General features: G+C 50.1%; 1 protein-coding gene across 24 annotated transcripts in view; it reads left to right on the forward strand.

The window, feature by feature from the left end:
• The window catches only part of EIF4G3 (eukaryotic translation initiation factor 4 gamma 3), a 156,250-nt gene that overhangs the window by 19,604 nt on the left and 110,075 nt on the right, over positions 1-26,571 (forward strand). The window contains exon 1 of one of the 24 annotated variants that reach the window (XM_074560553.1): positions 21,573-21,740. The exons of the other annotated variants lie outside the window; for them this stretch is intronic. The gene's annotated coding sequence lies outside the window, so the exon portion shown is untranslated. Of the gene's footprint in view, positions 1-21,572; positions 21,741-26,571 lie in introns of those variants that run through there. 24 annotated transcript variants of the gene reach the window in all.

Genomic DNA, 26,571 nt, shown 5'->3' on the forward strand with positions numbered 1-26,571 from the left:
AAGGAACACAAACATTTCCTCAGTACCAGGAATGGAACAATAGCTCATTGTTGGGAGGAAGGGATTGCAGAAAAGCAAGCGGACTTTCAGAAATGGGGGGTTTATTTTCTATAGCTTACTATTTATATTGCACTTGGAGGCTCTTTGGGAACTAGATGTCCAGTTCCTGGAATGTGTGTCCCTTGGTGGAGGAAGGCTGGGCGCGAGCAGAGCACGGCCTTTCAGTCGGCGTTTGTTTGCAGACAATGGTTACGGGCCGCTCGGAAAGCGGCTCTGTGTTCATGCGAGAGTCCCCTCGCTCTCTCCTCGCAGCTTGGCAGCTGAGGAGACGTCCCCTAAAGAGACAGGACTCTTCTTCCTCCCACCCTCACTTTCTTTCTGCTATATATCGCGCTGTTGAATAGGCTTGCATTGACCAGAAAGACAAAGAAGCCTTTCAGGCTCTAGCTTTAGCCACAGCCAGTGTGCTGTGGGCTTTTGTTAATACTTTCAGTCCCCCCTTTCTCTTTCAGCAGCCCTCACTCGCATTGTTAATACATTTCGGGAGCAGCACAGATATTTCTGAGTGTATTTTGTTTGCTCAGTTCGCAGGAAAAGTTGCAAAAAGCTGGGGGGGAGAGAACGCGCGGTGCCTCTTACGTTCTCCGCGGAGTATTTTCCTTTCATGCCTTTAACGGGGAAAAGTGGACGGCGTAAACGGATCCTGGCAAATCCTTGCAGGAGCGGGATGTGGCTGTGGAGCCTGTGCGGGCTGCGTGCGCGCGGAGGCTCAACGGCTGGTTCCAGTGCTTGGGAATACTAAATGGCTTTCCCCCGCCCCGGCTGGATTAGTCTCCATATTGTCCTGTTTAATTTTGTTATTGCATTAGCCAGCTAAAGATGTAAGCTCTTATTAAAACAGCTGTTTCTGCTAAGTGGCAGTATAGAGTTGAAGAGTATTGTTCAACAGTTATAAATTCATCCAGCGTCATCCTCAACTGACTTTATTTTGCCAGTGGGTGTCCGGGGTGCGTGTTTCCTCCTACCGATAGGTAGAGACAACCGAAAGGAGAGCTATTTTTCCAGTTCCACGTTAGTAAATCCGAAAGTTGCTGGTAGGTGCTCTGTAATCATTGTGAAACATCAGGATGGCAATTAATTCCTGGAAATCAACTGTTAGGAAGCAGCTGATGGGAAGCGCTGGTGCAGAGCAGGCATGCAAAAATAACGCAGGCATGCAAAAATAAACGTCAGTGCTGCCAGGAGGAAGGATCGAGGTAGAATGGTTTGGGTTTTTTTTTTTAATTTTTTTTTTTTGTTGTCATGAAGTGTGGACTCATTTTGGGGGGAGCGTGCCCCAAAATCACATGTACTGTCGGGTGAAACAACCTGGGAGAACAGGACAGCGATGAGTTCGATTGTGCAGATGAGATAGTGTCAGCAATACTGTCGCCATCGAGACATGACCGCAAAGACCGCCCCAGGCTTTGAAGCATCTCAGTGCACCCTTTTTTCCAGAAATAGTTGTTTTTTCGGTACTCTAAACCAATTTTTAATAGCACATAAAGCTGTGTCATCCTCAGTTAGCATCTTCTCGACTAGAGCGTGAGTTGTGGCGTTCAGAGGGGTAAGTGAGGCTGTATTTCTGCACCTTTTAGAGGATAACGTAACACTCGGTGGTGAAAAAGTGACAAGCGGGAAGAAAAATGGCATTCAGACCCATGGAGGGGCTTGAGCAAGTGGCAGAAGAAATACTTGTCACGAGAGCACGACTTATATGTATTATTTTTTTTTTCCCTAATGGGAAGGTGATTTAAACTGTTGAATAGATGGATGCTGAGCCCACAGTTTCAAGCTGGAAAAAGGAGCCGCAGACGCGACTGTTCATCACTCCCCACCAGCCACCTTGCGCCTCGCAGTTGGGCAAGAGCCGTTGCCCAACTCTCCCCATGAGAAAGTACCCGCCTGCGCGTACGCTTTTTTTTTTTTAAGGACTTGAAGGCTTTAAGATCCCTAGTCTTTAATAAATTAAACCAACTTCAGATAGATACAGCAGTACAGGGATGTAAGACGGGAGAATGTGCCTGGGTCAGCGTTTTTTTGCCACCTATCTGGAGGGGCGCGGATCTGTCTGATCGCAGTATATTTGATCGTTTTGAGCGTATACTTTTTCAGTGATGCTTTACTACGACTTTTTTGTAGTGTTTTTAACTCGGCGTATACCTACACAAGCGAAACAGGAAATCGGCGCGTCCCCTCTCGTCTCCTACCTCTTGACACCACCCCGTTAAATGGGATAAAACAGGTTTTGGAATACGTTGAGGCCACTCAATAAAACATGGAGCTGGTTCGTGTTGTTGCTCTGGGGGAGGAAGCTCTCCGTCGTCTCAAATTTAGCTTCGCGTTTGAAAGGCTTCCTTCATGTATGACCAAAAAAAAAGAAAAAAAATCTTAATTAACTTCATTAATTACTTGGAAGGAGTTAACTTCAGCTAGGGAAAACTTCACGAGTGGTCGGACACACAATGCAGACGCTCCTCGCGCCTTGGTGAGCGTTGTCTTAATTCTGTTATTCTTGTCAGAGGGTCTGGTTCTAGTTTTTCAGGGGGGCGTTTTTTAGCTTTGTAAGTGAATGCCTGGGGTAAAATCGCTGTGTGGCAGCGAAGCCCAATAGGGGGAGTCTGAACTTTAAATAAAGCCTTGTCTGAATTCCTTCCAATTTCCTGTACAAAGAGATGAGCCTTGCCGCGTGTCTAGAAGGCTAATAAATTTAGGCTCTTGCGGATCAAAGGGGAAATGAATTTGAAGGCCTAGGGGCCTTCGCTTTACTTAAAAAGTATGGAATGTGTCCGTGAGACAACACTCAAGTTGATCTTTCTATTATTTTTTTTTTCTTTAATTTATGCCCAAATTTTCCCAACAAAGTAAAAATAAATTGCTTTCTTCGCGTCTTCGGTGAGTGAAATGGTGTAGCTGCCCTGCTGCCTCTCCCTTTGGTGGCAGAAGGGTTGGACCTTGGGAATGAACCAAATTTGCTGGATTTTTGCCCACTTAGCCCTAATGGAAGCGGGGTATGTTCTTCTAACCCCCTCTGCCCCCAAAGGTACCGAAACCGCGGAGCACTTCCACATCGCTTGCTGCAAAAAAATCCACCAGGTCTCTTCATTACAGCTGAAACAAAGTAGGTTTCTGAGTTGTTCCGCTTGGTTTTCCTTCTTTTTTCAGGGGGGGAAAATCTGCCATCTTCCTCCGCAAGCCTTTCTGGAAGATTTGTTGTAATAAAAACGTTGGGTTTAAAAGCCCTGGCGTAGGTTTTGACCTTGGGTGCCCTTTTTACTGCTCTTCTTTTCCTGTCTTTGATGTCCGAGTGCCGCATATTTGTGGCGATTTCCACAGGCGTGTGTTGTGCTCAGGCAGACGTGGCTGTGCTTCCGGACTTAAAACGCCGGCGCTCGGGCTGGGGTTTGATTAGTTTCGAGTCAAGAGAGATTTTTATAATGCTTAACCATCAGCCTGGGACTCTCAGATGGGCTAATTAATTACGGGGAGCGTTGCCGGAGGGCGGAGGTGGGAAGCAGCTCTGGGATGGCTGGAGGGGGATCGATGTAAGGAAGTTAGGAGGGGGCTTGACCAAACTTGTGGGATATCTTGACCCTCTAAACCTTTCCAGGGACCTCTCCGTCGGACAAGGGAGGGGACAATCCCTGTTTTAGTCCCTTAAGCCTTTCCGATTCCAAAACCATAAAATCCAATTGCATGCACGTCGATGGTGGCTCAGCCCAACTGGCAGAAGCACCCATGGAGTGCCTCCCGAGCCGGAGAACCCAGCGTATTAAATGTGCGTATTTGACTTATGTGGTGACAAAAAGTGCCAGCAGCTGCTAAAGCTGGGTCAATAGTCACCTTCCGATTTGGGCTGATACCAGAGAAAGCGTTCTGTCTCCCTGACGTGGCTCAAGTACAGAACGCGGGGGATGAGTCAAACGATGACAGGACCAGCTGCGGCCTCTGGTTTCTCGGTGGGCTTGCGCTAAGGGCGGCCGGATTCGCACCCAACTGCTGGGGTAGCCCCATGGGCTTTCAAATGTTTGAAAGAATTTGATCAACTCTCCTTTTATTTAAGTTCTCACATCCTCTTCCTTAATTTCCCCTCCTATCTCTGCGTTTTCAGCTCTTCTGCCAGGAAATGAATATAAACTTGCTGGCTTTTTCACATCCTCTTACTAATTCTCGTAGTATCGCTTTTCATGCGAACTCTTCTGTTTCGCGTGTCTGTCCTCTTGAGGTCTGTTTATGTTGGGTTTTTTTTGCCTTTGAAAATTTGTACCTGCTTGGAAATAGGCACAGGGAGGTTTATTCTGTAGGGCTGTGGATGGTTTGGCGTGGCCCCAGGCCCCATTCGGTGCAGGGAGTGGGGTAGGGGACCAAAATCCAGGTGCTTGAGGGATACCTGGCACTGCTGTTTGCTCCTTTTGCTAAGTAGCTATTGGATTTCAAAAGCATTTGTGGAGGGATGAGAATCCAAAACTTCTTTTTCTCTCTCCCCAAAGGCCGTAAATGCCCATTTCTTATGCTCCACCGTCATCCGCGTCGCTCCAAAGAAAGAGCGAGTCAGCTGTGGCTGCTCAAAGGAGTTATTGAAGCGCACGAGCCCCGGAAGCCGTTGCAAACTGTGTCATGAGCTGGTTAATTCAGTGATTGGGAGGCCCCAAAACCAGGAGGGGAAGGCAGGATCTCGGGCAGACAGCTCTTCTGAGCTCTTCCCCGCTGGCTGGTGTGGATAAGCAGCGGCGTCATTAGCGCCTGCCTCGTTATTCACCGTGCAAAGCGTGTAAGCACCGGGCTCAGAGCTGAACCTTTTAATTCGGGCAGCAGGGCATTGCAGCGCTCCACGTGATCGCACCCAAATCCGTGTACGCGCTTCGCTCTTAGAGGCCGAGTTAAAAATCATCGAGCTTTGAAAGTGGGCAGCGTGTCTTAAGGGAGGATGTGAAGGATGTGATCCGGGGATGCTCGGCTCCGGAACGGAGATGGTGGCTTGCCTGGAGGTGTTCAACCCAGCCCGGGTTGCTTGGCTCATGGTGAAGGAGGAGAAAGGGCGGTAGCTGAAATTTAAAGGGAACAAACTTAGCTGCTGGCTCAGCTTGGTTCTCAAACCTCGCATCTCACGGTTCTCGCTGTGACGGTTTTAGGAAGTTAAGAAACGCCTTGTTCCTCCAGCTGTGTCTGCGTGAGGTTATCGAGGAGACGTGCCCATGGCTTGGCTGCGCTTGGAAAAAAATAAAATCAGGTTGGGGGGGATGTCGTCGGTCACTGTGCTTCAGGAGTCGGCTTGAAAGGGGGGAGGAGATGCCATCCGGTCCTGTGCCGAAGCCCCAGGTGGGACGTCGGCTCTTGTGTGAATCATCTGGGGTCGGAGGCAGCCACACGTAATCACGGAATAAGAGGCCTGTTGTTCTGAGCGCATGAACCGGTTTCTGCGCTCTTAAAAGACGTCAGGAAACAGAAACTCTCTTCTAGAATCAAGTGCTCTTCCGATGACGTCCGCAGCCAAGGGGATTAACGCCACTGAAGGAGAAAATGTGATTATTATTATTATTATTATTAACTTTTACAAATATAAGAGTCCTCCTCCTGCAGCAAGAGAACGATAGACCCAATAGCAGTAAAAACATGCAAAAGCTTATCATTCAGTCTGTTTCAGCGACACTTAAAATGTCGCAGATGAGGTAAATGCCAGCTAAAGTAATGTGAAATTAAAACAGTCATAGTGGAAATCGGAGTGAAACCAGAATAAAAAGTGAATGTTTCGCAGTAATATTTAATAGGAGGTGCATGGTGGAATGTCAGCTTCCTTTGCTCGAGCTCTGTTCTGTAGCCTTAATGTTTCTTTCTCCTCTTGGCCGATGGCCCCGTCGGGCGGTGCGTGGCCTCGCTGTGCCTGGTTCTGTATCTCGGCACATCTCAGATTCCCGTTGCCACTCAGAGGATCCTAAAGAGTGCTCCTGGTTTTCCGTTGGAGAGCGTCTGCCTCCCCAGAGGACCGGGAGAGCTGCGCCTACTCCTTTCCCCTGGCACCGGCTCCTTGGTTAGGGACACGCAAGAGGAGGGAGCCCCGTGGGCTGGGTTTTGAGTCGATGGGGGTTTCCTCGGGTGGAGGTTTTTTTTTTTTTCCCCTTGGAAGCAGTAATAAGTCAAAACTTGACTACGCCAGTCCCTTTGGTAAGGAAGATAAATAAGGCCTAAAGGATTTTTCCTTTTTCAGGGCTGTTTTCTATGCTATAACAGGGAATTTATTTTCTAGTCAAAGGGTGGAAAGAAACTCCCTCCTGTCAGTAGGATCATCCACAGATTGCCTCGGGGGCATCTGCAGTTGTGTGGATCAGTCAGTTTTTATACCTGTTGTCTTTACCTTAAGTGCCACAGCACCAGCTAACCCGACCCGTGACAAAGTTGGTCCTTAAAGAAGTGAAATGGCGTGATTTTCCCCGCTGCGGCAGGGGATGGCGAGCAGCACTGCAGGCGCGCCAGAGGAGGCAGCTCCCACCGAGCCGAGGAACCACGTCTGTTTGGAAAACAGCCTTCTCTGTTCCGTACCTGTGCACAGCTCCTCACTTGTCCCAGCAGAAGGGTTTTGGTTTCTTGGTTTTATGGAAGGCCTTGTAACCGTTCACCTTGATGCGTTAAGAATATCCCTAAGCGCGTTTGGTGTAAGTCAACTCAACTGTCAGTGTCCGTTTAAACAACAGGAAGACAAAGCCTTTTTATGTAGGCAAGGCCAAGTACTACAGGCTATGTCAGATTTGATTAAATGAATCAGAATTCAAGGTCTGGAGATCCTGGTGGGGATTTCCAGTTGGGTTTTCCCTTCAGGAGCGCTGTCGGTTGGGATCGGTGTACGGTAAGGATTCACACCGGGTGGTATGAGACGGAGAAAGGCGGGGTTATGTAAAAGCGAAGATGACTGATGAGATAGCTGACCTTGCAAAATACTTTCTCTTGGCAATATGCTCTTAAAATACGGAGGAACGCATCACAAGGTGTATATACAATCGCTTCTGATTATATTTAAAATATGAAAAGATGTCATGCTTAATATTTCACTTAACTGGAGAAGCAGCTTCTCCTGCAAACTCTGACCGATGCTGTGTGCTAAGAAACCCCACATAAATCCACAGGGGGGGTGTGTGTGTGTGTTAGAAGCGTTCGGATACAGGCATAACTACGTAAAACTTGTGGTTTTACTGTAAATTATTCTATCGTTATCTGTATTTTCGATTAATCCCTTTAGTGAATGCACGTGAAAAGCTGCAAACAAGCTTAGCAAGCTTAGCTCAGCTTGGGCATCTGCGTGTTTTAATTCGCTGAGAGGGTCCCTGAAGCACTTGGTTCGTTTTGCTGTACTCGAAGGCTTTTGAATTCTACAAATTCTGTTTCCTCTTTTTTTTTTTTCTTAAGCAAAACTCAGAATCTTAAATTTTGCAAAACCCTGGCCTACAGGTCCTTAAAATCTACTTTTTCAAAAACGGACTTAACCAAAGCGGTTTAATGAAGTGTGAGATTCGCCTGGCTTCAAGGTAGCTTGTTTTGGGTTGGTTTTTTTGTGTTCTGCTGGTTTGTTGCCGAGGCTCGGGTGATGGATTGGGGGTGGGATGTTGGGGGTGTGAGTCAGGCTGTGCCCATCCTCGGCACCGGTCGCAGATTATAGATTCATAGAATGTGTTGGGTCAGAAGGGACCTCTAAAAGCCATCTCGTCCCACCCCCCTGCAGTCAGCAGGGACATCTTCAACTAGATCGGGTTGCTCAGAGCCTCATCCAGCCTGGCCTTGGATGTCTCCAGGGATGGGGCCTCCCCCACCTCTCTGGGCAACCTGGGCCAGTGTCTCACCACCCTCAGTGTGAAGAACTTCTTCCTGATGTCTCATCTAAACCCGCCCTGCTCTAGTTTAAACCATTGCCCCTCGTCCCATGGCTCCCCTCCCTGATCCAGCGTCCCTTCCTGGCTTTCCTGGAGCCCCTTTAGGGACTGGAAGGGGCTCTAAAGTCTCCCCGGAGCCTTCTCTTCTCCAGGCTGAACCCCCCCAGCTCTCTCAGCCTGTACAGCAGCCGGGGTTACAAACCGGGTACAGGATTGTACGTTAAACCAGGGTTAGGGAAACTTGTGCTGATAGCATTGGTACCCAAATGCTGACAGTATTCGTGATTAACCCCTATTTTATCTTTTTTTTAAAGGAATATTTGTTTGTAGTCATAGGTGGAAAAGTCGTAAACCCTCCCTTTCATTAGGTGCTGCAAAGTCTAGATAGGGCTTTGTCAAACTTGGATGCAAAGCTTATAAATGCTCCTGAAATGCTGTTTCTGTTACGATATTTAAGGAATACATTTCAGAAGTACCTGGGGAAACCCAAAGTTAGTTTGCTGGTAGCGGGCAGCGTAACTGCACTTGAAATGTGTTTTCTTTACGCCGCTTTCTGATTCCGCGCAGCTTTTCCTCACTTGAAAAAGAAAAGCTCTGTCTGTGCTGCGCAGGTAGGAGCCGACCTCGGAAACGCTTGGCTTATGTTAAAACCCCTCGGCTGCAGAAGCGGTTATTACAGTTCACAGTTCTTGTGCCATCAAACGACATTATTTGCTGAGAAAAATCTTAATGCATTGTAATCTTTTTATTGGCTGTGGAAAAATAGAGAAGGGCGAAGAGTGAAATGACTGGTGAGGAACGGGAAGGGCGCGATACTTTTCATCTTAAAGTATTATGGAAGATTACGGAATGAGAGCTCTTTATGCGGATAGGGATGCGATAACTGTTTGAAAGCCAGATGCGGTGCTTCGGGCATCCATGAAAAATTGTTCAAAGTTAAATCTGCTTAAAAATCTACATCACTCCCTATTTTCACTGTGCAACACGGGGATGCTTTAATTGTTCCTGAATTAAAGAGGCTTTAATATTTCCCCGTGAAACAGATAGCCTCCACTGCGGAAGTTCGTAATGATGATCTGAATACCCGTGTCTGCGCAACCTCTCCAGATTGGTGTGGTTACGTGCTGCGAGGAGGACCGGTGCCTGAAAAAGCTTCCTCTGCTTGCATGCCCCAAGCGTTGTCCCCAAGGCCGGCAGCTCTGCCGAGGAGCTCCCAGTGTCACCGTCCCGCTCTGCCCCAGGAGCGGCGCGGAGCTTGTGAGCTGCCTGTTGGCACCACGGGATCCTGGAAACTGGTTCCCGCCTCCAGGGACCTCTTCAACTAATGAAGGCATGGGCCCGGTCTCCACGATAATACACCGTATCTTGCATAAATTTAGAACAGAGTGCAGCCAACTTCACAAGCTGCTGCTAAATTATTCTTTCTCAAGCTGTGCCAGATAACTTCATGCACCGAAGTAGCACAAGCTGGAGGTTTCTTAGCAAGGAGTTCTAGACATGACGTCCTCCCGTACCAGCGTTGCGTCCTTCTTTGGGGATCTCTGTATGAAATCAGCTGTAGAACACAGAATCACAGAATGGTTCAGGTTGGAAGGGACCTTAAAGATCATCTAGTTCCAACCCCCTGCCCTGGGCAGGGACACCTCCCACCAGACCAAGCTGCTCAAAGCCTCATCCAGCCTGGCCTTGAACCCCTCCAGGGATGGGGCATCCCCCACTTCCCTGGGCAGCCTGTTCCAGTGCTTCACCACCCTCACAGTAAAGAATTTTTTCCTGATATCCAATCTAAATCTCCCCTGTCTCAACTTGAGGCCGTTACCCCGTGTCCTATCGTAACACTCCCTGATCCAGAGTCCCTCCCCATCCTTCCTGTGGGCCCCTGTGGGACTGGAAGGCCACTATAAGCTCTCCCCAGAGCCCTCTCTTCTCCAGGCTGAACCCCCCCAACTCTCTCAGCGTGTCCTCACAGCAGAGGGGCTCCAGCCCTCTGAGCATCTTCATGGCCCTCTGCTGGTCCCGCTCCAACAGGTCCATGTCCTTCTTGTGCTGAGGACTCCAGAGCTGGACGCAGTGCTCCAGGGGGGGTCTCACCAGAGCAGAGCAGAGGGGCAGAATCCCCTCCCTCACCCTGCTGGCCACGCTTCTTTTGATGCAGCCCCGGATGCGGTTGGCTTTCTGGGCTGCCAGCGCACATTGATGGCTCATGTTGAGCTTCTCGTCCACCAGCACCCCCGAGTCCTTCTCCTCAGGGCTGCTCTCAGGCCATTTTCCGCCCAACCTGTATTTGTGCTTGGGATTGCCATGGCCCAGGTGCAGGACCTTGCACTCAACCTGGCTGAACTTCATGAGGTTTGCACAGACCCACCTCTGCAGCCTGTCCAGGTCCCTCTGGATGGCATCCCTTCCCTCCAGCGTGTCGACTGTGCCACACAGCTCGGTGTCGTCGGCAAACGTGCTGAGGGTGCACTCGATCTCACCGTCCGTGTCACCGACAAAGATGTTAAACAGCACTGGTCCCAGTACCGACCCCTGAGGAACGCCACTCGTCACCGGTTTCCATGTGGACATCGAGCCATTGACCGCAACCCTTTGAGTGCGGCCATCCAGCCAGTTCCTTATCCACCGAGTGGTCCATCCATCAAATCCATGCTTTTCCAATTTAGAGACCAAAAACGTCACCGAACAGCACATCACAACAGCCACCCAAGAGAGGAAGCTGTCTGGGTAGGAGACCCATATCTCTGGCATTAGGAGTTACTTTAAAAGGTCTTGTCCCGTGGTCACTTCCTCTTTTTATTATATAGACACATTATATGTATGCTTATCTCGGAGATGAGCTTGTTAGCAGCTCCAGGTGAGGTGTTGATGCCATGTGCAGCCGTGTCTGAGCAGAAGTTTCATATGGAGGATGTCTAAATGATAATTACCTCCTGGTTTACTTCTGCAGGGATGAGAGAGGACTTCAGCCTTCTCTCTCCAGGCCCATTAGGTTAAAACCTTCAGGAATTTTTGTTAAAGAACTTCACTCGGTTGAGTGCAGATGGCCACGTCCTCCGTTCCCCTCCCTTCTGCTCTGGAGTCTTCAGATGACTGGAGGTAGCTGCCTCCGTGAAGAAACACCCTGGAGCTCCTCGTGCCAGCTGGGAACGGCTCCTGTATGGCGTTTGAGAACCCCCCGCATAGATTTCAGTGGTAGGTACCTTGATGTTATTTTTTTCCCAGTGTTGACTGTTGTCTTTTATTTGTCATGTCCACCAGAAAGACGCCCTGTGTGTAAATTAGTGCTCAGTGCTCCACTTAGCATCACTTTTCCATAAACACTGTGCCGCCCAGTGCACAGACGGGACGGGGATCGCCGCATTAATTCCTCGGCGCCCGAGCGAAACCTTCTCCGTGATCTGTCCTCATCCCTCCCCTTTCCCAGAGCGCTTAATCCTTAAACCAGAAAATGGCCAATTTAAAGTTCGCAGGCCTGGCCGCCTGCAGCTTGGCAGATAACGTAGAAACGCGGTAACCTTGTCTCACATTGGAGTCCTCGACCGTCGCTGCGTCGCCTTCCAGCTCCTCCTGCGCAGCCGCGGGGAAGCAGCTGTACGTCGCCGCGTGGGGTTTGCTGCGCGGGGGTTCACAGGCAGCTTCGGTCAAGGGGCTGCGGGGGAACAGCCTCCTCCTAAGCATCCATCGGGGCCTGGCGTGAGTTTTGGTTTGGTGGGTTGTTTTTTTTGGGGTTTTTTTTGTTTTTTTTTTTTTTTTTTCCCAACGATTCTGGGGCTATTTGCGGGGTTTTTGGCAGGATTCGCGCAGGATGGGGTTGTGCCCCGTGGGACGCGGCTCGTGACGGGAGAGTGCCCTCACCAAAGGGTGTTTGCAGAAGGGGGGCGAGAACTGGCATGTTCAAGGGGGTGTGTAAAAGAGCTCCTGAAAGATTCAGTGTGTTAACGAACTAATGGCAATGAAATGAATTACAAATTGAAGAACTATAAGACTTCAAATCCGGTAGTGCCGTAGAGAAAAAAATCTTGCTGCGTTCAAGGGGAGCTGTCGGAAATCTGTTCTTGGATGAAGTGTCGCTTTTCCCACTTCTTTCCTTTTTTTTTTTTTTGTTTTTTTTTTGTTTTTTTTTTTTTTTGTAAACGCGTGACAAATTTTGTGCGTCATCCTCGGGCTCACAGGCGGGCTCGTTGTTGCCTTGAAGCTCATGTGGTCCTTCTGGGTGTCTGCGTTCGTTCTTGCCCGTTTGCTGGGTAAAGGAGCGCTCGCTGACCTCCTGCGCCTAAACCAGGCTCCTACAGGAGCGCTTGCTGATCTCCTGCGCCTAAACCAGGCTCCATCCGTCTCGGCAAAAAGTGCCATCCTCCCTCCCTGCTGTCTCACGTGAAGGACGGAACGAATCTTAGAGGATCACAGAGCGATGTGTTACTTCAGCTGGTGAGAACATGCCCGTTGCTTTGCTTGCTTGCTTTCCTTCTCATGGCTTGCAAAATTCACTCTGGCCCCCTGGGGCCATTCTGCCTGGCTCCGACAATGGGCTGCAGCAGTTCCAGAGGCGTGGAAACGGGTGAGGAAGCGTTACAGAGCGTGGCGCGTATGTGGCTGAACTTCATGCCGTACACGGTTCCTCTACTCCAATGCAAAAGAGGAAAAGCCACTGAACAAGATACGGAGTATTCTGCGTCAGCTGGGAAAGGCGCTGACTTTTGTTTCACAGTGTGGATTTTCGGGTGTCTCGGGTGAAGGCAGGTGCTTTGGCGGCCGTAGTTTCCCGTTAGGGTTACAGGGACGTGCCTGTGAGCTGCGCTGGAAGGGGGGATCTGCCTCGGCTGGGCTGCGTCTCTGTGCGCGCTCCCCTGCCTCCGATGGAATCATCACGTGAGTATTTGGTGATTTAAATCAGCTCACGGAATCGACCGAAAACTTCACCCAGCCAAGAAAAAAAAAAACAAAAAAACAGTTTTCTGTTGAATCACTAGGCTGAGCTGGGTCACCAAACAGTCCCGTGATCCTTACTCCATACTGAAGGGAGGTGGCTGAAACGCGTGGGTGTCTTGGGGTGGCTTCTCACCATGTAACACCACTAACCATTTAACCTGACCCGGAACAGCCCCGGTGCTTGTGGCAGGGGCAAGGGAAGCACCAGGCCCTCAGGGTGCTTGGGTTTTTCCCTTTTCCCAGGGACGCTGCGTCTACTCCGTGCCCCAGAATTATTCCCTTTCGCCCCTTTAATTAACAGCACTGCCAGAAGGTTTCTAAGCGATACTCCGGGAGAGGTGGAGGGGTAAAGCATTTTTTAAACTGCGAGCTCCGGCACCTTTGAAGTCTCCGTTTCTTTCCCCTACCTGTCCACCGGACAGGAGCTGATGGAGGAATTGCTGGACGTAGGATTTGGGCTTTTTCCCTCCCGTTTCTGGTTCTGAGCCAGGATTGTCCCTTGCGCAGTGGAAGTGGGAGGTGTGCATTGTGAGAGCCGTGTAAAACAACAAGAGCCGCTACCTTCAGTCACCCGCACGATGAATTTTACTGCTGCAGAAATTGGTATTTTCCGTGAACAGACAGATGAGGTTTGGTTTTTTTAAATTTATGGGAAGGGCTGCATTAGGCAAGGTGGGCTCTCTTGTTGTATGGGTAGGCAGCCTGCTGGTTGACACTACAGGTGATTTTATTTTTGTCAGGGCCACAAAAATAAGCATTTTGGGTGACAGGGGAACTTCAGAGCTGTGTCTCATTTCAGGGAATAGCAGGGGTGTAATAGCTGCGTAAAAATCTAATTAAAAGAAGCAGCTGAGCTGTTTGGGCTTGTGAACTGCCGCTAAAATCCTAATTACTTCGGAGCGTGAGAATGTCTGGAGGAGCTTTTTGGTGAGAGATCATGAAACTTCTCCTGTTTGAATCGAGTTCTTGGGGTTATGTCGGTGTCCACAAACGGCTGACCCTGCAGCGCTGGGGGCAGGAGGCCGCTGCCTTCCTGACAGCACGCAGATGTTTGGGTCCTCTTGGGGCACAGAGGGTGGTTTAGCAGCTGCTGCCAAACAAGGAGAATAGTTTTGGGAGAAAGATCACTGCCCCTGGTCAACTAAAAGCCTATTACTCGCCCGGTTTTGGTGATTTTTACGTTTTGTATCTGTATTTGTAGCTTCTGGATTCTTAGTCGGTGGTGTGTTCAGGTCTGCCAGTTAGCAGGGACGGCCTCCTCGGGCGAGGAGTGCAAATGAAGGATGGCTTTTCTGTAATTGAGAAGGTAAAAACTTCAAACTGTTCGTTATTACCTTTATCTTACTGAGGTCTTTTCATCCTTCGCGATCTAAGCCGAGTGAGCTGGTGCTTTCGAAATGGGTCATGCTCCTAGAAGAGATGTGATGGGCGCGGGGAACAGCATCTTCTGCCCAAAGACAACCCTTCCCAGCCCACATGAAGATCTTACCTGCAGTCACCTCTCAGCTCTGCAGCTCAGCTGGAGTCAAAACTGTTGCTTCCCAGGTCGGTGCCCTGCCTCCCCAGCTGTGCGACGCGGGCTGGATCCGAAATTCGTTTTGGATGGTCCATTTCATGGACCATCTTCATTTTAGGTGATGCCTCGGTAAAGTCCTCTCGTGGCCTCGAGTTAGAGCGTTATGTATGGCATAAGGCAGCAAGGCTTCAGCTCCTTTCCGTAGGGTGAGAACCAGCTCCTCTTTTCCCAGCCCCGTCGAACTTCCATCCTTTGAATAAATCTTCCAGGGCTCGTATGATTTGTAAAACTCCGCTGGCTGTGATGCTGTGAACTCAGTTACTGAAGGCTTAGACTTTTACCATCTCCAACAGGAAAATGATTTCTTGAGGAGGATCCGCTTGCCTTCTCATAAAAACCATCTGGAAAAAAAACACTTTATGCCGGGGTTTAAAGTTGTAATAATGTTTAGGATCACTATGGTATGTTTAGGTCAGCCTCAGCAGCTGCCTCTGGGGTCCGTCCATCCCTGCAGCTTACGCCGTGTGCCAGGGATGCGCTCAGGGAAACTACAGCGGAAATGTTCTCTGGTGCGACCTCCCCATCTCTCTCTTCCTGCTTGGGCCTGTCCTTTAGGCCGACACGGTTGTCGCTTGGCTGGTGGTGAACAAAGTTTGGAAGAAAAGGTTCATTGGAATCTGCTCCCGGGTCTGGTTGACCGAGCAGCGGTGAATGGGCTCGCACTGGCACGGGGCAAGCGGCCGCGAGAGGCCAGGACCACCTCTTCTGGCAGCACCGCTGCTGGCTGACAGCTTAATACCACGTCTCCTCATATTGTGTCCTTCTGCCTGCAGGCGCCTGCTATTTGGATTACACGTTCGTGACAGTAATTTTCCTTTGATGCCACCTGACTTGTTGTAGATGCTATCTGTGACTTCCTGGCCCCGGGAGCGGCGCAAGCAGAGCTGTGCCTGTCCTCCCGCTCGGGTTAGGAGCAGTTCTCGGCACCCAGCAGCCGGAGTCGCTTTCTTTCAAAAAGCGATTCCTCCCTTGGAAGGAACCTAGTGCTGGGTTTGGATTTCTAAAATGCGAGATGAAAAGTCTGAGAGGAACTGAGCGTTAGGAAGTGAGCACTGAGAGTTTGGAGCGTGGGCAGCAGGTGGAGGGAGGTCATCCTCCCCCTCTGCTCTGCCCTGGGGAGGCCACAGCTGGAGCGCTGGGTCCAGTTCTGGGCTCCCCGGTTCCAGAAGGACGGGGAACTGCTGGAGAGGGGACAGCAAAGGGCTACCAAGGTGCTGAGGGGACTGGAACCCCTCTCTGATGAAGAAAGGCTGAGGGATTTGGGTCTCTTCAGTCTGGAAAAAAGACGGCTGAGGGGGGACCTTATCAACGCTGATAAATACTGAAAGGGGGGGTGTCAGGAGGATGGGGCCAGGCTCTTCTCAGCGGTGCCCAGGGACAGGACAAGGGGTAACGGGCACAAACGTGACCATGGGAAGTTCCACCTAAACATGAGGAGGAACTTCTTTGCTGGGAGGGTGGCAGAGCCCTGGCACAGGCTGCCCAGAGAGGTGGGGGAGTCTCCGTCTCTGGAGACATCCCAACCCCGCCTGGAGGCGTTCCTGTGCCACCTGCTGTGGGTGACCCTGCTCTGGCAGGGGGTGGGACGGGGTGATCTCCAGAGGTCCCTTCCAGCCCTGGCCAGTCTGGGATTCAGGTACGGGAACCGCTGTATCATAGGGAGAGGACAATTTAAAAGCTGTGATTTCCGTACCCGTCCTCCTCTTGGTGGTGTTCTGGTCACCTCAGTGGTTTCTTGACCCACAGACCTTTTGCAGTTGCCTGGCCCCCTCGACAGCTGGAAATGTGTTCCCCGAGCACGTAGCCCCATTTTTGGTAGCAGGGTGACATAAACCCTACCCAGGGGACACTTAATGTGATTTATTCCCGATCGGGGGTATGCAGCTCCCGTGAACCAACCCCGGGGAGATGTGGGCTGTCTTCTCCCTGGTTTTATAGATGTTTGAATCATCTCTAAAGGTGGGCGTACACATTGCGGGATGCTTACAAATGCGCTCGGCCTGCTGTGACTACATGTATTGATCAGTTTGTACGTGTTTCAAGAAATAAGGAAATGATGTCTTGGTGTAGATGATCTTAAGATGACACACAAAAATCCAGGTTTGCCTTTAATATATGGATGTAAAGAGCAGCAGCATCTAAACCCATCGTTCCCGCGCCTTCCTGTCTGTACTTGGGCAGAAAGCAGAGAAAGCTTAATAATTGATTAGAGCAGCCCAGCCCCGGCAGATAAGATCTGTATCAATTTAATGTAATATTAAGAGACCGTTAGCCCAGTATTGCATGGCGTGAGTCCAGCTTCCTGGCATCGCCCTGCTTGGGACTTTCAGGCTTCGTTTTTGATGCCAGGTTGTTCAAAGCTGAGCGGGTGTGCACGCGACGCGTGTCTGCTGCGGATTTATTGGGTGCGTTTTGCGAGTACAGGCTTCATCTGGGCATCTCTCCGTGGGACCTTGGCCCCTGCTGGTCCTCTGTAACTTACGGCCGACCCCCCAGAGCTCAGCCAGTTTTAGTGCTCACCCTGTTGAGCCTTTTCCCCGCCTTTAATATTTTTAGGCTCTTTATAAGGTCCCTGGCCTGGGGTTGTGGCCGCAGGACGGTGAGGAATCGCGCCGAACAGGGCAGGACTGTTGAAGACTAATGGGGCTGTTTCCAGTTCTTGGGCGTAGCCTGTTTTCTGCGGCCTAATGGGAGTGTTAATTAACATGGACAAGTACAATCATAAATAACCCTCCTAAAATTAAATGGAATTTTAAGGCTACATCGGCATATTCCCCATGATGCCATTGCCTCTGGAGAGGTAACGCCATGACTTTCCAGCTGACGGGAGCTGATGGAATCTATTGACTTTTCCATCTCTTAGAAGAGTCCATATATTGTAAGAATAAAATATGAATTTTCACAAATATGGCAGCGGCTGGTGTTTTATGGAGGAAAGTGGACTATTATGCTAAAACAAGCTAGCGAAAAGTTTTGTGTAGCTGAGCGGGGGGATGCTTTCCCGGCATGTGTTCTCCTCGTGTTACCCGTTACCTGAGCTGGCACAAACATCAGCCGGGCTGCCTTTCTGCCATATTATTATTTTTTTTTTTTTTTTTTAAATTTCTAATATCTTACAGCTAGGTCCAAACTTGGATTTAACTTCATTCAGGCTGCGCTTTGGAAACCCGCTTCCTGGAGATGCTGCCGTTAAAAATACACACAGCATAAAGTTCCCGCTTACAGAAATATTCAGTCCGTCGCTTCCAGACCCGTCCTCCCACCCACAACCACCACGCTTCGAGGAAAATCCCGGCAGGATTAAGCGGGGTTTAGACACGGTTTCTTCCACCCCAAACAACCTTTCCAGGTCTGAGCTGAAAATAGACGATTTGCATTGATGCTTGGGTTGCAGCTTGAAGGCAGGCGGAGCCGAAGTAGCAAAACCCCGTTGCCCTTAGAAACGCGTTTGTATCGGGCAAAAATAATTGACTGGGGGGGTTTTGTGGCGTTTGCGCTGGGGCGGCGCGTCGGCTGACAGCTCCCCGATAACTCGCTCCGGGATGAAATGCGTCGGGGTGAAGCCAGCCCTGGGGATGATTTACGTGCTGGTGAGCTGTCTCCAGCTCTTTTTAATTTCGGGATGCAAAACTGAGCCTGGAAGTAATGAGCTCTGGATAATTAGGTGCTTGTCTGCAGGTGTAACTATTGCAGCTGCCTGCAGCTGGTGCCCCTAATATCGCCGGCTTTTATTTGAAAGCATTACGGAATGAATGAGAGGTTGGAAATACAGTTAATTTCCAACAAAGAGTTTTTTTTCCTGTTGTTATCTTCCCCTCTAACCCCCAGCCTTACTTTGGCGTTCCCGTTTGGCTTGACTATGAGACGTATCGCACGTGGACCGAAGGCTAAAAGGAAATGAAGGTGATAAGTAGCAAAGTGTTGTATTACAGAGCAAGGATGTCTGATATGCATCAGAGATTGACAAAAAGGCCTGATCTAATTTATCATCATTAACGATTAGCCAGGCGGGAAGCGGTACCTGGAATTCCTGCCTCGGTATTAAATGGATTTTGAAGGCATTGCTGGTGCAAAACATGCAGCACAACGCGTTACCTGCCGGTCAGGAAGGTGAGCGAGGAGCAAAAACACGTTGCGGAGTGGATGTACGTAGGAAGAAGGTTTTCGGAAATAGATGTTTTGTGGAGTGGATGTTTAAAAAAAGCACGTAAGTCGGAGGATTTGGAGATGCGCTGGGGTATAAATAGAACGCGCGCTTTGAACGTGGCTGCTGCGGCGCGGCTTTGGCACGGTTAGTCAGAGAGAAGCATGAGGTTGTGTGTCAGAGATTGTGTGCCGCCCTGCGATCCGACCTGTGAACGTGGCCACCCGCAGGTACAGAGCAGCCTTCGTCAGAGCGGCTCCGAAACCTGTCCGGACTCACTCACGGAGTACAAGGAGGAGAAATCGGAATAGCTGGAGGATACTGGATCCCAGCAGCGGCGATGCTGGGGGAAGGAGAGGGAAATGGCCCTTTTCAGTAAGCAGTTGAAGGTCACGTTTTCCTTTCAAGCTGCAGTTTTCCGAGGAGCCTTGGAAAGCCTGTTTTCCGACAGCCGTTGAGGTTTGCCGGGATTTGTGTGCCCCTTCGCTTTTGAAAGCTCTCGCTGCTGCCTCGTCCCTATTCACTTGGGTGGAAGCGCGGATCGGGTGGCATTATGCGGCACACGGAAGGGAAAGGAAGTGTTTGGGATTATTTAAAAGCTAGGACTGAGATTAATGACACGTAATTAGGTAAAAAGCTTAAGATGAATTTCAAGAAAAGTTTTATTACGGGGAGAGTATTCGTTTATGGAGTGTGGCGTAAACTGGGATAAGTAGCAAAAGCCTCGCTTGCTGTTAAGGTTTGGATATGGACAAAGCTTGGGAGATGATACTTTAATGGGGAGCGCTGAAATGGCAGGGAGATGGACGAGCCTTATCGCTTTTGGTTATCGTGAAATAGTTCGAAGGAAAGGGTTCTGCGGTCAGTGATTTCGAACCAGGCGATGGCAGTTCATAAAGGAGCCGGTGAGACGGCGCGAGACATCAGCAATATTGATGTAGGTGCATTTCTGGTACAAAAGCAAAAGATAAATACCTTATTTAAGGTATTTGTTCCAAGTGTGAAATAGCCCATAAATGAGATCTTAAAGAGGATTCGGTGTTAGTGTTTAATACACAAAATAACACGGAGGATTAAAAGGTAGTTTACACCAACACTTCATCGATCCACTTGAAATTTATCTGTTTGACAAATGGCAATTGGGATGTGAACGCTGGCTACACGTGTTGCAGCAGGAGCTTTATATTAGGCCATAAAACGTTGAAACAAGCTTAATAATGGCTTCTGCCGTATGATCCTTCTGGGTGTAAGTCATTACAGAAGGCGGTGAATCTCGGGAGGCTGGTCTGCGTCTATGGCCAGGGCCAGGGTGATGCACTGCTCTGTTACGCAGTTTGGTAATTTGAAACCATAAACCCCATTTTTGCTACTTTACAAACACCTTTCATCACGTTCCTTTATTTTTTAAAGCAGCTGACTAGCCGGAAATATGTCCTTGACGTCGGAATTAAGTACTGGTGTAAAGCTGACACGGCCTGTTAAGGAATTCTTCACCTGCCGCTCTTAACCGCGACCGTGTTTCTGAGCACTCGTGCTGGCAAAAAGTTATATTTATTATTTTCCCTAAACACCAGCCATCGAAACAACAGTGCCCCATTCGGTTTTGACCTGTGATACAGTCAGCGCTCTGACTCATACTTTATTTTGACGTCTCATCGCGTCGCGCAAGCCCAGTTGCATCCGTCGAAGAAAACTAAAGTACAGCTGCTTTCGTACGGAGGGCCGGCTCCTTCCTTTGGGGTTCCACCGAGGCAGGAATCCGTTAGTAAAAAATAACCCCCTGAACAAACAAAACGAACCCCAAGGCCACCCTAAAGCAGAAGGGGATCTCTGTGAGGATGGGAAATGGCGTCTGTCTGGGCAGCGCGCGGCCATTGGGGCTGGGGTGCGCGCTGGGTGTAGGCGGTGCAGGGGTCGGAGCGGGGGCTGAGCAGCAGGTTGGTATTTATTAGCTTCTTCTTAAGCCTTTAAACATTTTTCCAAAGTCCTGGAATTACATTGGTTTTGATTTTTTTTTTTTTTTAAATAATGTGAATTATCTCTCATCTCTTATTAGCGAGAGCTGCTGGGCTCTGAAGGGTGTAAGGTGCTACATTCCGGTGAGACAGCTGGAAAAGTGGGAACAACAGGGACACCGGGGAAACCCAGCGTGCGCCCCTGTAATTAAGGGCTCGATTCTGCCTGCGCACAGGGGGATCCAATTATGGTGGCACGGCCAGCATTAATCCTGCCTTTTCCTAAGTTTGGAGTTGTTTGCTTTGTAACTTGTCTTTTTTTTTTTTTTTTTTTGCCCTTGGATGAAGTTAGTTTGGTTGTAGTAACTCTTTCAGCATGGAGAGAGCGGATGGCACTGTTTGGATCATGTATATTTATTTTTTTCCCCCCCATGTGACATGTCACTTGGTGGAGTGAGTTTGGTTTTGGGTTGTTTTTGTTCTGTTTTTGGTTTGTTTTTTTTTTTTTTTTTTCCCCTTTACAGGTTGTAGTTTGTTTTACCAGCTTTCCTTCCCCCGGCTTCGGAAACGCGGCCTGTCAAAAGAAGAATTTCTTTTGAAGGGAAAATAGATTCCCAAAGTACTTGCTTAAAGAATCGGGTTCGCGGTGGAGCGTGTTGCTGCGTTGGGGGGCAGCGAGGGGAAAGCTCAGGGAAACAAGTTGCAAAATGTCTTGCTGAGGGGTTTGTGCTGTGATTTAATTCCCCTTCCGATAGGGAGCGCATGGACGATAGGGAGAGCATTGACGCCCGCCAGGCCCTTCATCCATTGCAGTGCAGATTTCTAAAGCCGAGCGTGCTGGGGGTGAGTTTATCTTGTCACCTAACGCTTTTGTAAGCCTGGTTAGATTTTTATCCTACGGGAGCTTGCTAAGAGGAGCGTGATGCTGTCCCCCTTCCCTTCTCCGGTGCGTGCCCAGCAAAAAAACTGGGGAAGCAGGGGGATTTCTGCAGCGCTTGGTACAAAACCCCACCAGGGTACCGCTTGGACCCTCGTTGCACTTCCTCTTTAAGACCGCAAGCGCGCTGCGAGAGCGCTCAGCCTGCCAGGGCGAGAGGAGGCAGGAGGGAAGAAATCCTCCCGAAATCCTCCCGCATGGCAGGGATGCGGCCGGGGGCTTCTCCACCGGCGGCCGGGGGCAGAGGACCCGGCGCTTGAGCCCTGCTGGCTGCCGAAGCTCGCCGGGAGCTCGCTGCCAGGTAGGATGGAGCACACCGACCCAAAGGCTTTGCCTGGCGAGCGGAGGACGGCAGAGCTGCAGAGGATGGGGGGGGATGCTGGGGAAGTTTTGGCCGTGACTGGTGTAGCTTTTCCCTTTTTAACCTTTTAAGCGAGCCCTTGCGGTTTCCGAACCTGACAGATTCTGTCAGGGTGTTCACCTCTGCGTTTTGGTGGCGTGTTAAATAGAGAAGAGGCTGCAGAGGAGAAAAACGTTCTTTTAACAGCTCTCTGCCATCAAATACCTCCCTACTCAGAGGGTTTTTTAAAAATCCACCAAAAAACTGAAAGAAGTGCTTGAGACTGAGGTGGATTCTTGCCCTCCTGTAATCTCGCTTGATGGTTTTATCTTGTAATTTTGTTTTTCCCCCAGTCGTTTTAATATACAGTTTCGGGGACACGCACCGGGATTGTATAACCCTGGGGATAGCTGGTGGGAGACGCGCTCCGTTTCTGTGCAGGGCTAAAAATCATCAGTTCTGGAATGTTTTGGGGGTTGTTTGTTTTTTTTTTTTTTTTGTGTAAGGCGTTTGCGTACGCGCCCCTGGGTCCCCGCAGGTATTTTTATTCACCCGAGGAGGTGTTTCCTTCTTACCGTCGGCTGGGAGCGAGGAGAGAGGCCGGCAGTGCGTGCTCAGGATAAAATGGTTGCTAGTTGCTGAAAACGAGCTTAGGTGAGAGGCACAATTCGAGGGGAAATGAATCCATTTTGGAAGAAAATGTAATAGTGTTTTATTCTTTCCCCCTCCAATCCTGGAAGCAGGAGCAGGGCAGAAAAATCGGTACGAATCCTTGCTGCGAGTGCATCTTTTACTGCATGTTTTCCTGCTGTTCATTGCTGGAAAAGCACATAAAAATCTTGCAGTATTTCAATTTCGTGGCGCGATTGGAGCAAGCAGACGAGTGTGGCAGAAGGGGGAGATTTCTGCAAGAAATTCCTCCTGACTTTTATTTAACTCTGCATTTATGGATGCTTCTGAATCCCCCAGCTGAGAGGCAGCTCTGCTCTGGATTCTTATTCTTCTTTAATCGCTTTACGGAGAAGTCGCATATTCTCCCTCCCCTCCGAGCGTGGCTACGGCATCGCATTAAAAGATATCCTCCTCCTTTTGCGGAGACTTTTGGTTTCAAGAAAAATTCCGTTTCCTTTCCAACCGGCGTCCCTGTCTCTGCCTGCCTTCTCCCGGCGCATCTTTAATAGCGCCTGAAATTCCAGCTTGTAATCGCTGCTGCGGCCAGATGGGGACTGGGTGGAACTCCCATTGCATCTGTGCCAGCTTTTATTAACCTGCCAGAAGCATCTCGCTTACGTGGATTTAAAAAAAAAAAAAATATATATATATATTTCATGAGTTAATGAGCCCTAAGCAGCAATGGAGAGAATCCAGAGGCAGTGCTACCCGCTGGCTGCCATCCCTCCCCCGGCTTTTGGCGTGATGCTGATGGAGGAGGGAGAGCTGTAGAGAATCGCTCAGCCCGACGCACGCGTGGAGAGCGGAGCCCCTGGTTCCTCCGTGCCGACCTGCCGGTGGCAGATGTGATTTTTCGAGGTTCCCCTTGTTCCTGCTCCTCTGCTTCGCCGCCCGCCTCGGCTTTTCTCCCTGCGGTAACGGAAGGATCTCTGAAAACGGTGTGAGGTTTGGGTTTAGCTTTGCTTTTCCACCTTCCCACCCTCCTGGATCGTTTCGGAGCGCGGCGGCCCAAGTTCTTGGTGCAGCTGAAGAGGGTGATGTGGGTGGCAAGGATATGGGGGAGGAGGAGGAGGGAGGGCACAGGATCCTCCTGAATTGGATCTAAGCATGCCAGAATAGAAAGAAATGAAAGAGCTGCCTGAATTATTCAGCGTATCCTCGTTTTCTTGGCGCTGTGGTTAATTAAGCGCTGCACTAGAGCCAGGCCGGGTTATACTTTAACGCTCCACCTTCCCTGCGTGTGGTGGGGACAGCGGGAGGATGCATTCGTGCCGTTTGCGTTGCGGACCGGGCTGGTACCGAAATCCTGGTGCCGTGAAAGCCGATGAATGCCCGGAGGAGGGTTTACCGTGGATGTGGAGGAGACGATGCTGCTGGAGGAGGTTTCACTGCCCACCCGCCTGCCGCGACCCACTCGCGTCCTGTGGTGGAGCCTCCCGTGCTGCCGCTCTTCACCAGCTTCTAGGAAAAAGAGCTTCGTTAGCAAGAGCCTGCTGATGAACTTTTGCAGTCCCTCTGGCTCGCTGCTCCTGAAACGGCAACGGTTACCCCGGGATGGGCTCCTTGGGCAGCTGGACGGGGAGGGAAGGTGGGCACTTCTCCTGGGGGGCTCGCGGGGAAGCAGGAACCTTTCCCTTAGCCCCGCTCTTCGCTGAGAGTCAGCCTGCAGGTGCCAGAATGTTGGAAATAATCGCTTTCTCCAACCATTATATCTCATTAAGGCTTAGTGGAATTTAAGGTATTTTTGTCCTTATCAGTCTCGCGTCCAGGTCAAGTCCTTTGGCAAAAAGGACTTAAAAGGTTTCTTTTTAATCTGATGAGAATCGCCACTTCCTAGAAGTCATCTTAAATGGCAACCCCAAACTCTGAAAATCCATCTAAACTGCTCATTCCTTTCGGCGGCCCCTCCTGGGTGCAAAAAGAGAGGTTGCTCTGCTCAAAGAAGATTATTTTCTCCTGGCTTATATAAGTTCTAAAATAAGAAAATAAATCCCAACCTTCTCGAGGATGAAACCATTTTTCCAAACTCGGGAACAGTCCCTTTTGAAGCAGCGGTTGCTCCGATTAATTGTCAGAACTGCCTGGAGATCCGACATCTCGGCTGCGACAAAAGGGCGGCAGCTTAAAACCTGTCCTGCCCCGTCCTCCTCCGTCAGGCGACGGTCGTGGGTGCCAGAGCAGGGCGCTGCACAACATTCCCGGGGTTTTCGTTCTGCCTTGCAGCTTCTAATCCTCCTCTCCCAAATTTTGGGGTTTTCTGAAACCCAGGAATGAATGTAAGGTCCTCGGGATGAAGGCTAGGACTGGCGCCTCGGCTCCCTTGAAGTCTGGGGCAGATCTTCCCGTTGTTTTCGCTGGAGTCAGGATTTTATGTGTAATTTTGCTATTAAAAACCTCCTTATTTTATCAAACGATTCCACTTACGCACGAGCTGGCAAGTCTGCAAAGTGAAGACGAGCCTTAGACCCTGAAAAGAAATTCTTGCACTTATTTAAAAATTAAAAAAAAAAAAGGAGGCGTAGGCTGAGTGAGCACCGTGCTGGGAACCAGCGGTGCCGGATCCTCATCCCGGTTCTCTCCGTGCGGAGCCGGCCGTAGGCGTCCTGCGTTCCGCCTGCCGGGCTTTAACGGGGACATCACTTACGTGCGACGGGGCTGTGAAGGTCAGAGGCGATCTTTTCCCCGCATAATCCTATCATGCCGGGTTTTTACCGTGCCTGGCGTTCAAACATGGGACGTGTAACAGAACTGGGGGGGTTTTGAGCGATTTCTCAGCCCGTTTGGCGAGGGCTGAGCTTTATAGCGAGGGGAGCGGTATCGAAATAGTGCCATGCTGTAAATGTGGTTCTGCTCTGCGCTGCTCTAGGAGGAGGAGACGGGGCTGGGGCGCGCTGCGACCACTGGACACACGCAGAGCAGGTCGTCTCTCAACCGTCCTTGCCTCAACCTTAAAACTCCGTCCTTTTTAAGGAAGGGGAAGCGGTGGGATTGTGGAGCTTGGGCGGCCAGCGCTGGCAGGGCCTCTCCTGCCGCTGCCGTCGATGGTCCCTGCGGAGGTTTGGGCAGCGGCGTTTCTCGGGAGATCAAACTCATAGTGCAAAGGGAGGACTCTTGAAAGACTCAGAACTAATCTTCTGGGTTCAAAATTTAACAAGTGTATTTTTTTTCTTTAGTTGAACAAAACGTAAGAGGTGTTTTCGTGATTTTTTTTTTTTAAGTATCCGCCATCCCATTAACGTGCGAGGGCTGTGTTGCTGCCTCGTGTGCGAGAAACTTGATCAATCAGCTGCTCTCCGAGAGGCTTTGATGTATAAAAGCTGAAATCTGGATATGGGATTTAGTGGGGAATTTTCCAGCAAATTAAGCCCGGCTTTTTCATGGTGGTGGGCATCGGTTATGGAGCAGACTTACGCTGGGCCTAAGGCACAAGGCGTTAGCGAAGTCAGAAAGCTTTTTTGCTTTTAAATACCTGCATCCCCTTGTTTTATTCTGCAAGTTAAGCAGATTCTGGCTTATTTGTTTGTTGCATAAAGTCTTTCCCCCCTTTTTTTTTCCCCGCCCCTGGATTCCCACCATACCTTTCCAATTTGAGAAAACTTTGCCTAGAAATAACCCCGCAGCAGATCGTCAAAACCGAAAATCTCTCCGACGGCCCCTTTTGGAAGCGGTTTTTGGTGGGTGGATGAGGACGGGAGTCCCTGGGTGAGGGGAGGAGAACAGGGAAGCGGCTGGGAGGCGATTCCCGGTCGATTCCTGGTCGGCAGAACGGGCGCTGCTCTGTCGGAGGGTGCCCTGCGGATGAATGCGAAGGGCTCGCGGCTTTTGGCATTTTTTTTCCCGTATTCTTTAAAAGAAGAACGACCCAAGGTAGGGGATTCTCTTGACAGGACAAAGGTTTTGTGGATTGTCTGGTAACTTTTGCTTGCTTTCGGTTTTTCTCGCTGTATTTGTCGGTGCCATCTGCCCTTTGAAGCCCCCGCTTTGCTCCTCTGCTGGGGAGCCCCGAAGGCCCGTAGGTGCCACGCGAGAACCTCGGAGGTGTCTGTGTGTGTGCGCTGAGCGTGGGAGGTGACCGGCTGCATTGACGGATGATACATTCCCTGTTTCTCCCCCCAAAACG

Source organism: Larus michahellis, chromosome 16, assembly GCF_964199755.1.
Source record: "Larus michahellis chromosome 16, bLarMic1.1, whole genome shotgun sequence".
Classification (NCBI taxonomy): domain Eukaryota; kingdom Metazoa; phylum Chordata; class Aves; order Charadriiformes; family Laridae; genus Larus; species Larus michahellis.